General features: G+C 44.0%; 1 protein-coding gene across 4 annotated transcripts in view; it reads left to right on the forward strand.

The window, feature by feature from the left end:
• The first annotated feature begins 3,136 nt into the window (after window positions 1-3,136).
• SLCO2B1 (solute carrier organic anion transporter family member 2B1) overlaps window positions 3,137-16,062 on the forward strand; it is a 110,168-nt gene continuing 97,242 nt past the window's right edge. For 3 of the 4 annotated variants that reach the window (XM_084617421.1, XM_084617423.1, XM_084617424.1), the window contains exon 1: window positions 3,137-3,228. The gene's annotated coding sequence lies outside the window, so the exon portion shown is untranslated. Of the gene's footprint in view, window positions 3,229-3,685; window positions 3,893-16,062 lie in introns of all 4 variants that reach the window. The other variant, XM_084617422.1, reaches the window with a different exon arrangement.

Raw genomic sequence — 16,062 nt, forward strand, 5'->3', positions numbered from 1 at the left:
CAGTTCCACGTATTTGCACTTTTTACTGAGTCTGTTACCCTCTCTCTTCTCAAGTATCATTTCTAAATTATTAATACTATTTTTTATAAACCAACAGCATGCTGGGTACTGTACAAAACAATGGACTCTGCTCCAAGGAACTTACAGTCAGACAGCATGATCCTAAATAGGTCACGTTTTAGAGTAGTAGCCATGTTAGTCTGTATCCGCAAAAAGAAAAGGAGGACTTGTGGTACCTTAGAGACTAACCAATTTATTAGAGCATAAGCTTTCATGAGCTACAGCTCACTTCATCGGATGCATTCAGTGGAAAATACAGTGGGGAGATTTATATACGCAGAGAACATGAAACAATGGGTGTTACCATACACACTGTAATGAAAGTGATCGGGTAAGGTGAGCTATTACCAGCAGGAGAGTGGGGGGGTGGGGGGAAACCTTTTGTCGTGAAAATCAAGGTGGGCCATTTCCATCAGTTGACAAAAACGTCTGAGGAACAGTGGGCGGGGGGGGGGAATAGTTTTACTTTGTGTAATGACCCATCCACTTCCAGTCTTTATACAAGCCTAAGTTAATTGTAGTGTATCCTGTGGACTCCTTAAGAATATATGTGGAAGAAGCAGTGTGTCAATAGGTTTTGATGTCCTAGAATGAAAGTCAGGAAACTCAGGGGGTGTCTAGTGAACTGTATTGAGAAAATGTCTCTGAGATCATCCACTGAGATCCTCATTTTATGCTAAAAGGAGGCAGAGACAAATAAAAGAATCTTGAATACATTAAGATGGAAAACGGGATGGTTTGGATTTCGTAGAATCAAAACTCGGGCTTGCTCAGCTGTGGGTCTTATTTTACCTGATCCACCAAATATGAGGATTTGATAACAAGGTTCTGACTTTGACCCATTTCAAAATGACAACCAATATTTTAATTCTGTAGCTTCCAAAACAACTGGGCCCCAGTTGTTCCAAACAGAAATAAAAATTACGCACCAGGAAAAGATAAGCAGAAAAAGCAGCATGTACTGTGTATCTGATCTCTTCCTCCCTCCCAAGGAACCTAATTAGCACGGTACATAGTAAATCAGGGGCAACTACTGCTCATATTGCCATTGTCTGTTGACATTTACACCCAGTTTAGCAGAAGGGACTAGGATAAGCATCCATATGTCTGGGTGCTTATCTGAACCAAATCTCCAAACCTGTCAAAGGCCACCTCAGCTATGTCTCAGGACCAAAATACATAGGGCCATGCCCAATCCTGGTGTAAGCAGGTGCAGCCACTTGGGGCTAAATTCACCACTGGCATAACCAAGTGTAATTATATTGAATGCAGTGGGTGAACTTGTCCCACTAACTTCAGTGGAGTTGTTCCCATTCATACTAGGTCTGCATTTGACATTTAAGGTCAATATTAATATGCTGCATTTCTGTAGTGCTTTTCATCTAAACTTTCCAAGCACTTTCCTGACATTAAAAAGTTAAACTTTACCTTACTCTGGGAAGTGTTACCTCCATTTTACAGATGAGGTTAAGTGACTTGGCCAAGGCCAAGCAACGAGTCAGTGGCAGAGTAGGGAGTAGAAACCAGAATTCCTGAATCCCAGGTTGTGTTTTAACTATCAGAATAGGTTTTCTTCTTGTCTAAAAGGTAAAACAAGGCATGGGAGTAGTGCACTCTCCCTATTTAAGAGGGTCCAGCCATCCTTATTTTTAGGAAAATATTTTCCATTCTGCACATATTTTCCTTCCAAAAAAGGCCAGCTAGCCTCTGTACTTCAGTGGAGTTGGAAGGTGTGTCTTTTTCCTCCCCATTCCTAAATGTCCCTATTTATAGCTCTCAAAAGTTATTTCTTATTACCTCTATTATAGTAGCACCTAGAGGACCTGATTAGGGATCAGGACCCTGTGGTGCTATGATGTACACACCCTGTCCCAATTGAAAAGCATGATGAAATAAAAACAGATGGATAAAACAAATAGATGGAGGAGGAGGACAGAGTATATATGAAACAATCCTGATTAGCTTGATAAATACAGGTGTCAGCACAACCGCTGCCAGATATCTAATCTAATCTAATCTATTAGATCTAATCTATAATCTGCAGTGAACGATTGTGCTGGTAACTCAGTACTGATGAACATTTGACACCAAAGTTCAGATACAGGCCCCGCTAAAGTCGAGGAAAGTTTGGGTCAGCCTATTAAAGATATAGGTGCAGGCTACTAAATTTGGATTCCAATTTGAAATGACCTCCCCACCCCTTGTAAAGTTAGAGGCTGCTTAGATTGGGAGTCGTGGTTAGAGACCATCTCTACATGGAAAAATATAAAATACTGCATGAAGTGTGTGTGTCCTTGATATATAAGCAAATAAAAGTGAGAAGACCACTAATTCCAGTGGATCAGTGTGTACTCAATGAACACTGTAAACAATTTTTTAAAATGACAAGCTTGAAGAGAGAAATCCCTGTTCTCCCTTGACAGATTTAGCTGGTGGTGTCTGTACTTTATTTTCTCTTGTTCTTATCTGAAAATGTTATAGTGATTAGTTATAGAAACAAATGCTCTAAATCACAAATGCATAACCAACACTGCATCTTAGAAAGCCACAAGTAACAAATTAGAATAAGTCAAATATGATGAACTAAGCACATCAGATTAGGGTTGCCAATTTTGGTTAGACATATTCCTGGAGGTTTCATCACATGACATAATCTTTAATGAAAGATTAATTTTTAATTCCTGGAGACTCCAGGGCAATCCTGGAGGGTTGATAATCCAACATGAGGTGGATCCTAGCAATATATGAGGGGAAGGGGTGAGAAACAGGAATTTTGCAATATGGATAGAATAAGAGCAAAGATTGCTGTTTTTGTTGGGATTTCTTTTTTAAATCAAGAGCTATTACATTTTCAAAGTTATTGGCTAAAAATTCAAACAAACAAACAGCCTCTGAAATTTTTGGCTCCAAAAATGTGTAAATAAAAGGCTTAAAACCAACACAAATCACAGAAAATCCGAGTGCAGACAGACAGATTGCAAAATTGAAAGTTAGAAAAAAAACTTTTGGCAATTTCAAATCAGAAGCATACGCTAAGTCCCTCCCCTCCACACAAACACCCCGCCCCACGCTGAAAACTAAAGTAGTCTATGGCTAGAAAACACATGGGCTGAGGAATGTTGTTTGCTACAGCAGCACTGAGACTATGAAAAGGGGTGTCTAGAAATTGTGAGTATCCCGAGTGCTTTGTTATAAGAAAGAAGGTAATTGAGCTGCTTGTTGCTTAACTTGTTTTGGTTTTTCCTCCAGATTCAGACCTCAGCACAGCTCATATGTCTATAAATCCGTAGCTGCCTGAGCTGCTTTCCCCAGTGGGTTACTTTTATACAACTTCTTAGACTGTGCAGGACTTGGATTTCTTAGCAGCTCAAAAAGAGGGAGTGGGCACAAATGTTCTGTACTGTTTGTTCCATGAGGAGTTCTCTGTCCTTGTTTTATTTCTTTGAGTCTCTTGTTCTAACAAAACAACCATACTTTTACACTGCAGCCTTAGGCATAACCCACTTGGAGTGAAATAATCTAGTGAAATAGAACAAAAGTTCCAGTGTTGTTCAAGAAAGTCATTTCACTGTAGGAGATTTCACTAACCCAGACTCACTTTTCTGATGTCTTGCATTTATTTTAGGGCAGGGTGGATTTCTAGGGAGACATAAGCCGTTTCCTATGTCTGAGTATATTTAACCCCTGAAGTTGGTGACATGGAAATAGTGCTCTGTATTGCAAGGAGAGGGACTTGGACTGGATTCCTGACCAGAGACTCATCTCATCAATTAAGGAGCATGTTGCTGCTTCATCTCCTTGGCCAGATGACAAAGACTGTGACAAGGAGCTGGTAGGTGTTAGGGTGACAGAAAAATCAAGCATTAATCTAGCGGAGCTGCATCTCTACACAGACTGTATGGTGACAGGTTTCAGAGTAACAGCCGTGTTAGTCTGTATTCGCAAAAAGAAAAGGAGTACTTGTGGTACCTTAGAGACTAACCAATTTATTAGAGCATAAGCTTTCGTGAGCTACAGCTCACTTCCTCAGATGCATATCGTGGAAACTGCAGCAGGCTTTATATATACACAGAGAATATGAAACAATACCTCCTCCCACCCCACTGTCCTGCTGGTAATAGCTTATCTAAAGTGATCATCAGGTGGGCCATTTCCAGCACAAATCCAGGTTTTCTCACCCTCCACCCCCCCACACAAATTCACTCTCCTGCTGGTGATAGCCCATCCAATGTGACAACTCTTTACACAATGTGCATGACAATCAAGTTGGGCTATTTCCTGCACAAATCCAGGTTTTCTCACATCCCCCTGCACCCCCATACACACACAAACTCACTCTCCTGCTGGTAATAGCTCATCCAAACTGACCACTCTTCAAGTTTAAATCCAAGTTAAACCAGAACATCTGGGGGAGAGGGTAGGAAAAAACAAGAGGAAACAGGCTACCTTGCATAATGACTTAGCCACTCCCAGTCTCCATTTAAGCCTAAATTAATAGTATCCAATTTGCAAATGAATTCCAATTCAGCAGTTTCTCGCTGGAGTCTGGATTTGAAGTTTTTTTGTTTTAAGATAGCGACCTTCATGTCTGTGATTGCGTGACCAGAGAGATTGAAGTGTTCTCCGACTGGTTTATGAATGTTATAATTCTTGACATCTGATTTGTGTCCATTTATTCTTTTACGTAGAGACTGTCCAGTTTGACCAATGTATATGGCAGAGGAGCATTGCTGGCACATGATGGCATATATCACATTGGTGGATGTGCAGGTGAACGAGCCTCTGATAGTGTGGCTGATGTTATTAGGCCCTGTGATGGTGTCCCCTGAATAGATATGTGGGCACAATTGGCAACGGGCTTTGTTGCAAGGATAAGTTCTTGGGTTAGTGGTTCTGTTGTGTGGTATGTGGTTGTTGGTGAGTATTTGCTTCAGGTTGCGGGGCTGTCTGTAGGCAAGGACTGGCCTGTGTCCCAAGATTTGTGAGAGTGTTGGGTCATCCTTTAGGATAGGTTGTAGATCCTTAATAATGCGTTGGAGGGGTTTTAGTTGGGGTCTGAAGGTGACGGCTAGTGGCGTTCTGTTATTTTCTTTGTTAGGCCTGTCCTGTAGTAGGTAACTTCTGGGAACTCTTCTGGCTCTATCAATCTGTTTCTTTACTTCTGCAGGTGGGTATTGTAGTTGTAAGAAAGCTTGACAGAGATCTTGTAGGTGTTTGTCTCTGTCTGAGGGGTTGGAGCAAATGTGGTTGTATCGCAGAGCTTGGCTGTAGACGATGGATCGTGTGGTGTGGTCAGGGTGAAAGCTGGAGGCATGCAGGTAGGAATAGCGGTCAGTAGGTTTCCGGTATAGGGTGGTGTTTATGTGACCATTGTTTATTAGCACTGTAGTGTCCAGGAAGTGGATCTCTTGTGTGGACTGGACCAGGCTGAGGTTGGTGGTGGGATGGAAATTGTTGAAATCATGGTGGAATTCCTCAAGGGCTTCTTTTCCATGGGTCCAGATGATGAAGATGTCATCAATATAGCGCAAGTAGAGTAGGGGCTTTAGGGAACGAGAGCTGAGGAAGCGTTGTTCTAAATCAGCCATAAAAATGTTGGCATACTGTGGGGCCATGTGGGTACCCATAGCAGTGCCGCTGATCTGAAGGTAAACATTGTCCCCAAATGTGAAGTAGTTAGGGTTAAGGACAAAGTCACAAAGTTCAGCTACCAGGTTAGCCGTGACATTATCGGGGATAGTGTTCTTGACGGCTTGTAGTCACCAGCAGGAGAGTGAATTTGTGTGGGGGGGTGGAGGGTGAGAAAACCTGGATTTGTGCTGGAAATGGCCCAATTTGATGATCACTTTAGATAAGCTATTACCAGCAGGACAGTGGGGTGGGAGGAGATATTGTTTCATATTCTCTGTGTATATATAAAGCCTGCTGCAGTTTCCACGATATGCATCCGATGAAGTGAGCTGTAGCTCACGAAAGCTTATGCTCTAATAAATTGGTTAGTCTCTAAGGTGCCACAAGTACTCCTTTTCTCTTTGTATGGTGACAGTGATCCCAGCAGCTCTAGTGGCTGCATGACAGGTGTACAGAGTGAACATCATGCTATGTTGCAGCACGTTTATTTATTATGTGAACAGCCTGCCGGCGAATGGGGTGGAATTATTAGCTTTGGAGAGCCGAGTCTTCAAGTCACAGAACAAGCAGTTTAGCAGTATAGCAATTTCAGTGCAGGTTCCCCTGCATTGTCCCAGCAATCTTTCTCAGCCTTGACTTAGTTGGCTCAACTCTAGGGTGGAGAGAGTGCTTTGCTCTCCACAACTCGTCCAGTCCTTGGTCACAGAAATATAGAATTGCCATGCTGGTTCAGACCAGAGCCCCAGCTATGTAGTCCAGTACCCTGTCTCTGACAGTTGCCAGCATGTGATGCTTCAAAGGGAAAATAAGAGCCTCACAATAGCCAGATGTGGGATAAACTGCTTCCCATGAAGGTTTTCCCCTGTCCTTAATAATTCGAGATAATTTAAACCCAGAAACATGACGTTGTATCTCCTGTGCTATTTTCCTTTGCTACCATTAACTGTTAGAACTTTAGATATTCTTCTTCTCCATATAAATGTTTCAGCTGAAATTTTCTTTCAGGGCCAGGGAGACAACGATACCAGTTGTGATGGTAGTTTTTATGAGGGGGATGTCTGTCCCCTAGGGACTGGACTAAGAGTCATCCAACTCTTTTCACAAAGGACACTGAATAGTCATCAGTTGGTAATGACTTTCAGTCACTGCTAAACTTGGCTGCCTTTGATCTGTTGAGCTTTAGGGGAAAGGCTCTGAACTACAGCACTACTGTAAAACATTTTACAGATGCCACTGTTCCATTTTCACCTAGCATTATCAAGGGAGACAAACGGTGACCCTAGTGTTTTGGAAATGGGAGATGAAGGTTTAATCCCCTGTCTTCCGCAGACTGCCTGTGTGACTTAGGCTTAAGATCCACAACGGTTCTTAGGCACCTGATTCCCAGTTTTAGGCATCACTGCAACCCACAAAATAGCCTTTTAGATGTCTCCCAATCCTGTAGGTGCCTCAACTGTGTATAAATGATTAAAGAGTCTTTGGAGGAGAGGGACTGGATCTCCCGCCTCTTAAGTGGATGCCCTAACTACCAGGCTACCTTGTCTCACTCTGGTCAATGACTCTAAGTATTTATCCACAGTGGAACAGCTTCACCAGGAGAGATTGAGGGACACTCCCCATCAGAACATCCCATAGTTAGAGCACTCCGAAAGGTGTGGGAGATCCTGTTCAAATTCTCTCCCCCTCAGGCAGAGTGAGGAATTGAAAGTGAGGGTCCTGCACTTAGGACGGAAGAACCCAATGCACAGCTACAGACTAGGGACCGAATGGCTAGGCAGCAGTTCTGCGGAAAAGGACCTAGGGGTGACAGTGGACGAGAAGCTGGATATGAGTCAGCAGTGTGCCCTTGTTGCCAAGAAGGCCAATGGCATTTTGGGATGTATAAGTAGGGGCATAGCGAGCAGATCGAGGGACGTGATCGTTCCCCTCTATTCGACATTGGTGAGGCCTCATCTGGAGTACTGTGTCCAGTTTTGGGCCCCACACTTCAAGAAGGATGTGGATAAATTGGAGAGAGTCCAGCGAAGGGCAACAAAAATGATTAGGGGACTGGAACACATGAGTTATGAGGAGAGGCTGAGGGAGCTGGGATTGTTTAGCCTGCAGAAGAGAAGAATGAGGGGGGATTTGATAGCTGCTTTCAACTACCTGAAAGGGGGTTCCAAAGAGGATGGCTCTAGACTGTTCTCAATGGTAGCAGATGACAGAACGAGGAGTAATGGTCTCAAGTTGCAGTGGGGGAGGTTTAGATTGGATATTAGGAAAAACTTTTTCACTAAGAGGGTGGTGAAACACTGGAATGCGTTACCTAGGGAGGTGGTAGAATCTCCTTCCTTAGAGGTTTTTAAGGTCAGGCTTGACAAAGCCCTGGCTGGGATGATTTAACTGGGAATTGGTCCTGCTTCGAGCAGGGGGTTGGACTAGATGACCTTCAGGGGTCCCTTCCAACCCTGATATTCTATGATTCTATGATTCTATGAATCTGACCTTTCACATCCTAGGTGAGCTCTCTAACCACTGAGTTAAATGTTATATGGTGGGTGATGGCATCACCTCCTCATCTGACAAGTTTGCAGGGATTTAGGTGCCTGCCTCACTACTTCTCACAAGAAATAACTTAGGCACCTAAGCCGTGTCACTTCAGTGCAGGGGTTCCTGGCTGTGGATTGCAAGCAGCGATAGGTGCCTCCCTATAGCCTTGATTTAAGTGCCTATCTCTATGAGATGGGTGTGGCTTAGGACAGCCTCCTCTCCTTGGCATCTCCTATTGGATGGCTCAGGCAGCTCCATGCTTAGCATGCTGGCTTTTGTGGATTGTATAGTTAAGCACTTAACTCTCCCCATCCATTGTATAGGGGGCTTAAGCACCTAACTCAGTGGCTGGTGCTGTTAGTCCTGTGATTTTCTAGGCACCTAAAACTTAGGTGTTGTGATGCTGAGCATTGTAATGCACAAATCTCTTTTTGGATCTGAGCTGTCACTTTTCTGTGCCTCAGATTCCTGCATCTGTAAAATTGCCTACTGTACACGGGAGCTGTGAGACTCAATGAGCAAATGTTTGAGCCCCTCAGACAGAAGATGCCATAGCCATAAAAAGTATTAACAGAGAACCCTCTTCCGGCAGTTCCTAGCTCTTCAGGATTGTTGTTGATATACAACTACCGTACAGTGAGCAGAAAATCATAACCAGTCCCTTCTATTTGTAACCTCTCCCAAACATGATAATACCCATTCAGTGTCAGTCTACAAGGGAGAGAATCTGAGTGACAGCCTGGACTTTCCTTTAGATTGTGAATGAAGGAAAGTACTTCTTAAAATCTTTATAAAACTAGGTTTTGCTTCTCTCACTCTCCCAATATGTGGGCAGGTAGGCATATGCACAACTGCCCTCAGCTGGATGGCATCAGAATTGCTAAAAGGTTTTGTATCTCTGTGGCTATCTATTTTTTGTATCTATATTTTGTATCTAGTGGCAGCAAACTAGAGAGGCTAGAAAGCCTAATATTACTGCAACTAAAGAAGATTCTCCTTTAGCCAAAGCGGGAGTAGAGTTTGGTTTGGGGAACTAAAAATCCTTGGTTCTGCCCACAATGCATGTGCATCCAAAAATCCAAACTGACCCAGGCGGTGGGTGTGAAACAAGTGCACAAACTGTTCATTGACTTACACCTTGTGCAACCCCATTGACTTCCTTCAGCCCAGGAACACAAACAGGTCAGATATTAATTAAAACCTGATTCTTGCCTCCTTCTTTAGCAGAGCACTGGAGCAGGGCTATAGTGAGGCACAGCAGGGCATCTTTGGAGCAGGATGGTAAATATAGTAAGGCAGGCTGAGGACCCTCGCAGAGACCTAACATAAGAAATAGTCAGAATTAAAGCCATGAGGGAGTGATACAAAGAGTTACTGCAGTAATTGCTCATATCTGGGGACCTGGGTCGAAATGCTGTCTTAAGGTTGCTGAAATAATTTGGTAGCTGTCATTGGGTATGGCTGCCCTATAACACAGTATGATGGAGCTCGCACTCCCTTCCTCAGTTTCCATCCTTGATGTTGGTCTCCTCAGCTTTCCAGACACTGGTCTGTGTTGGAGATATGGTTCAGCCCTTACAACCAAGTGATAAACTTAACCCTTTCCAAGGTAGCGAAAGTCCAACAAAAAAGTCCCAAACAAAAATAGTCCTTTGTTCTTCAGAACTTTTCTTCAGCCTGCCCTCTGGGCCCTTTTCCTAGTCCCTTCTGTACTACCTTTCAGAGTATTTCCCCTGATCTGGTATAGAGCACTTGTTCCCCAAGTGGGATCCCTTGGAGTACCCAGCCTCCTGCAGACCCTGGCTCGGGGCCTTCTACATGAGCCCTCCCACTCCTTGTGGATCCTCCCAGGCTGATCTCTCTCAGTCTTTTTTATAAGACACAGGGGACCATTAGACTATCATATGATCTTCTGTAGTCCTGTCTTCTCAGGCTGGGAAGCAGCTAATTAAATATAGCACAGTGTAGGTGACCCCTTCTCCCCTTAAAGGGGCCAATCACCCTATGACAGTAGCCTTAGCCTAGAATACAGTCTGTCATCTGTCAGCACTGCAAATGCTAATACACCACAGAATTTGGACTTGAGGGAAAGACTATACTTGAGAGAAACCTAGGACTGAAATAGGCAGTTTGTCTGGTTTCTGCCTGTCCTGGGGCTGACTTCAGCTAGTACTAGTTATGCAATATGACCCTCACAAAAACAAAACAAAAACCAGACAACCACTAACTCATCAACACTCATCAAAGTGGATTGAACTTCAGAACAAACATCAGCTAGCAAAAACCACTAGTCCTGGTTACGTCCTGAGGCTGTAATGGGAATGCTGTGTGTCAGCACAAGGCATCCTGCTTCTGGAGGTTGTCAAAATACTGACTCTACATATCCCTTTGTTAGAGCCAACCTTTAGACACGCTCCTTTGAAAATTTTGTAAAGTAAACATGGTCATGAAGACAGGACTATCAGAGGGATAGCCATGTTAGTCTGTATCCACAAAAACAATGAGGAGTCAGGTGGCACCTTAAAGACTAACAGATTTATTTGGGCATAAGCTTTTGTGGGTAAAAACCCCACTTTTTCAGATGCATGAAGACAGGAGTGTAAAATCTGCTACAGAATAATCAACACAATGGGGAAGCTTTGTCTTGAGAAATTATTCAAACAGGTTGATATTGCATAATACCCATCTTCTCCATTTATGTAACATGCTGAGATTTCAAGTGTCAGCAAAAGGATTTCTCTTCTGCCTTGTGTGTAACCTCCTCATTTCCTTCTCTCTGCTATTTTTAATTGTTTATCTTTGGACATGACTGGTGGATTCAACTCCATGAGCTTTTGGGGATTGAGGTTGTATGAAAGACACAAAACAAAACTGTAGTGTGTTGAGCTGCCGATGTATGTATGTGTACCACTGCCCTCTGCTAGATGAAATCAAAAGTGCTCAGCTGTGAGTCGGAGTCCTATACTACTATAAACAACAGGTGATTCTCCCTGAGCCCACATAACAGGAGCGTTAGCAGCAGGAGTTTTATTCCCTGGAGTCTCCATGAAGTTGTGAGTGGCTTTGGTGTAGAGTGACAACCACAAATTACCTTGAATGTGAACTGTCTGTGCAATTTACTGTGGCTATGTTGCTCAGATCAGCACTGCCTGAGGTGCCCAGTGCTTAGGACTATTCTCTATACTAATTACCAGTTACAAAACCAGCCCCTCCTTCTTTCCTTAATCTGTTTCCTCCAAGGTGAGCTTTAGGCGTTGAGTAAGTGGCCACATGGGATACCATGTTGCAAGGAGAGTTCCATGGCTCCTGTATGAATTCTATTGCAGAACCACGCAATGGGCCGGAAGAACGTCATGGGTCAGAAGCCTATCTCCAGAATGCTGTTTGGGGCAGAGGCTGTCTCTCTGAGTTTGTCTACATGGTGCTTTAGTCTGCAGTAGCCTATTGTGTTCTATAACGGGCCAGTGTGGCCCCTCCTGGTGCACACTCAAAGTTCCCAAGTGCCTCTCAATGTAATAGTGTTTGAAAGCAGAGTTCACATGGGCATATTAGTGTGCAACACATTAGTGCATATTAGAATTTACATTCCTCTAGTGCAGATTAAACCACCATGTAGAGAGTTAGATCGATATTATATGTTTGCAAAATACATGCATAAAGATCATCTGTGCAGGAGACAGAGCTTTCTTGGAGGCTGGTGCCAGACTGTGAAATGAACAGCTCATGTTACTAAGGACCATTACAAATCTCACCACCTTCCGCTCCAAGTGCGAGGCAGTTTTTGACCTGCCTTCACTTGTACAAGCATATAGCAACGTGTACATAGAATCATAGCAGATCAGGGTTGGAAGAGACCTCAGGAGGTCACCTCAAAGCAGGACCAACACCAACTAAATCATCCCAGCCAGGGCATTATCAAGCCAGGCCTTAAAAACCTCTAAGGATGGAGATTACACCACCTCTCTAGGTAACCCATTCCAGTGCTTCACCACCCGCCTAGTGAAATAGTGTTTACTAATATCCAACCTAGACCTCCCCAACTGCAACTTGAGACCATTGCTCCTTGTCCTGTCATTTGCCACCACTGAGAACAGCCTAGTTCCATTCTCTTTGGAACCCCCCCTTCAGATAGTTGAAGGCTGCTATCAAATCCCCCCTCACTCTTCTCTTCTTCAGACCAACTAAGCCCAGTTCCCTCAGCCTGTCCTTGTAAGTCATGTGCCCCAGCCCCCTGATCATTTTCATTGCCCTCCGCTGGACTCTCTCCAACTTGTCCACATCCCTTCTGTAGTGGGGGGACCAAAACTGGACACAATACTCCAGGTGTGGCCTAACCAGTGCCAAATAGAGGGGAATAATCACTTGCCTCAATCTGCTGGCAATGCTCCTACTAACACAGCCCAATATGCTGTTGACCTTCTTGGCAACAAAGACACACTTCTGACTCGTATCTGGCTTCTTGTCCACTGTAATCCCCAGGTCCTTTTCTGCAGAACTGCTGCTGAGCCAGTCGGTCCCCAGCCTGTAGTGTTGCAAAGGTTTCTTCCGTCCTAAGTGCAGGACTCTGCACTTGTCCTTGTTGAACTTCATCAGATTTCTTTTGGCCCAATCCTCCAATTTGTCTAGGTCGCTCTGGACCCTATCCCTACCCTCCAGCATATCTACTTCTCCCCACAGCTCAGTGTCATCTGCGAACTTGCTGAGGGTGCAATTAATCCCATCATCCAGATCATTAATAAAGATGTTGAACAAAACTGGCCCCAGGACTGACCCCTGGGGCACTCCGCTTGATACCGGCTGCCAACTAGACATTGAGCCGTTGATCACTACCTGTTGAGCCCGACAATCTAGCCAGCTTTCTATCCACCTTATAGTCCATTCATCCAATCCATACTTCTTTAACTTGCTGGCAAGAATACTGTGGGAGACCGAATCAAAAGCTTTGCTAAAGTCAAGATATATCAAATCCACCGATTTCCCCATATCCACAGAGCCAGTTATCTCATCATAGAAGGCAATTTTGTTAGTCAGGCATGACATGCCCTTGGTGAATCCATGTTGACTGTCACCTTCCTTTCCTCCAAGTGCTTCAAAATGGATTCCTGGAGGACCTGTTCCATGATTTTGCCAAGGACGGAAGTGAGGCTGACCGGTCTGCAGTTCCTCGGGTTCTCTTTCTTCCCTTTTTTCAATATGGGCACTATATTTTCTTTTTTCCAATCGTCTAGGACCTCCCCTGATCACCATGAATTTTCAAAGAAATTTCCTCCTTAGTCACCTGTAAAAATTTCCATGTCTTGTAAGCTTCCTTTCTGAGTTTAAGCTCACCGAAGATTTCACTGTTAAGCCAAGCTGGTCTCCTGCCACATTTGCTGTTTTTTCTGCACATCGGGATGGTTTGTTCCTGCACCCTCAATAAGGCTTCTTTAAAATATAGCCAACTCTCCTGGACTCCTTTTCCCCTCATATTAGCCTCCCAGGGGATCCTGCCCATCAGTTCCCTAAGGGAGTCTAAGGCTGCTTTTCTGAAGTGATGACAGATGACAGAACGAGGAGTAATGGTCTCAAGTTGCAGTGGGGGAGGTTTAGATTGGATATTAGGAAAAACTTTTTCACTAAGAGGGTGGTGAAACACTGGAATGCGTTACCTAGGGAGGTGGTAGAATCTCCTTCCTTAGAGGTTTTTAAGGTCAGGCTTGACAAAGCCCTGGCTGGGATGATTTAACTGGGAATTGGTCCTGCTTCGAGCAGGGGGTTGGACTAGATGACCTTCAGGGGTCCCTTCCAACCCTGATATTCTATGATTCTAAGTCCAGGATCCGTATATTGCTACACTTCTTTCTTCCTTTTGTCAGGATCCTGACCTCAACCATCTCATGGTTGCTGTTACCTAGGTTGCCATCCACTTCTACTTCCCCTACCAATTCTTCCCGTTTGTAAGAAGCAGGTCAAGAGGAGCACGGCCCCTACTTGGTTCCTCCAGCACTTGTACCAGGAAGTTGTCCCCAACACTCTCCAAAAACTTCCTGGATTGTCTGTGCATTGCATAACAACAACCACCCCTACTAAAACTAAACACTTCATTGAACACACAGTTCTTCACATGGGAAGAGGATGAAAGAACAAGCCACATGTCACATCACTTAACACACTACTGGAAAATGCTCACATACTACAACAATGAGCATGATATAAGAACCTATATACAATACAATAGAACAGGTACAGTCCCTAGCACAATGGGGTCCTGGCCTCTAGGCACAACCAGAGTACACATAATAAATAATAATCACAGGAGGAGACCAGATGGCCAGAAGATAAGTACCCTGCCCTAAAGAGTGGTATTTAAGGATAGATAGAGATGCTGAGGGGAGGGGATGGAAAACTGGATCAAGAACAACCCAGGAAACATCAAGAAAACAGGAACTGCCTTTGTTATTGTTGTTTATTCATTGTATCCATCTTACAAACACAGACTCACTCCCTGTCCTGAAGAGCGCACATTCTAATGCCTGGCATGGCACCGTCTGCCACAGTTACAGACCAACAGGTAGGAAAGCAGGAAGGTGAGCAGATGAGGATCCTGAACATAAATTCACTTCAGCTCCTTTCATTTTGTGCACACGTCTTTTCCAAATACATTCCATGTGATGTACAAAAGTCCCTCACTATCCAGTACCCCCTACACCAGCCACTACACTCCCTCAGGAACCAACCTGGAACTCAGGCCTGCAATCACTCCACACCTGCTCCTGACAATCAGCCTCCCAGTACAGAGGCATTACCTAAAGCACCAATGAACTTAGAGCTGGTCCTAATTTCCTCAATCTTCTTTCCTCTGACTAGTATGCAATCCACTCTCTCTCCTGTTCACTTCTCATTCCCAGTACTCACCTGGCTCAGACACCTCTAGCTGAAATGTGGCTTATTAAGCCCTGGTCTACACTACAGAGTTAGATCAACGCAAGGCAGCTTATGTCCATCAAACTATGGAAGTGTCTACTCTAAAATTTAGCTCCCACTGACATAACTTACCTGCTGCACCTACTTAATAACTCCACCTCCACAAGACACGTAGAGTCAATGTCGATGCAGTTAGGTCGACGCAGTGTCAGCGGAGACACTGCATTGCTTACATCGACTGTTGCTGGCTTTCAGAAGCCATCCCATAATGCCCCACACAGACAGTTCAATTGGTGCAAGTGCTTCTGGTGGGGACCAAGCACAAGCGATGTAACTACGGCAGCAGCTGTATGCCAACATAAGTTAGGTTGACTTCATTTTGCAGTGCAGACATGCCCTAAGTTAATATTGTGTCTGTAAACTAGTGATTTACATTGATTTGTACATAAATCTATAACTAACTAATACAGTGATACTCAGCCAATGGCTTTTTCCACATACTCTTCCTACATACCTTTATCTTCTTGGGGTTAAGAACCCCATTGTGTGGTGCCTTAACATGCACACAATGTAGAGGAATAATTGCACAGCTATTCTTCTGCTAGGATTAGATGTAAGGAAAAGTTTGGCAGGGCAGGCAGAACTGATAGGCAGAGTGGGCAGCAGGTGAGAGGGTACCATGGGAAGATTTGTGTATATTTTCAGTTTATAATTGTCTTAACCGCAACCAAATTATTTTAAATTGGTGTTTCTGGTGCATTCATATCACTTCAGGCTGTGACCTAGTTAAATCTCATTAGCTAACCTACTGTAGGTCCAGGAGTATTTGGATAGGAGACTGCCAAAGAAAATCAAAAGGTGCTGCAGGATATGATGGCTCATTATAACAATAGAGCTCAATTGTTAAATGTGGCTTTGTTAAATCTCCTGAACCAA

The sequence above is a fragment of the Lepidochelys olivacea genome (assembly GCF_965140295.1).
Source record: "Lepidochelys olivacea isolate rLepOli2 genome assembly, chromosome: 1".
Lineage (NCBI taxonomy): Eukaryota > Metazoa > Chordata > Testudines > Cheloniidae > Lepidochelys > Lepidochelys olivacea.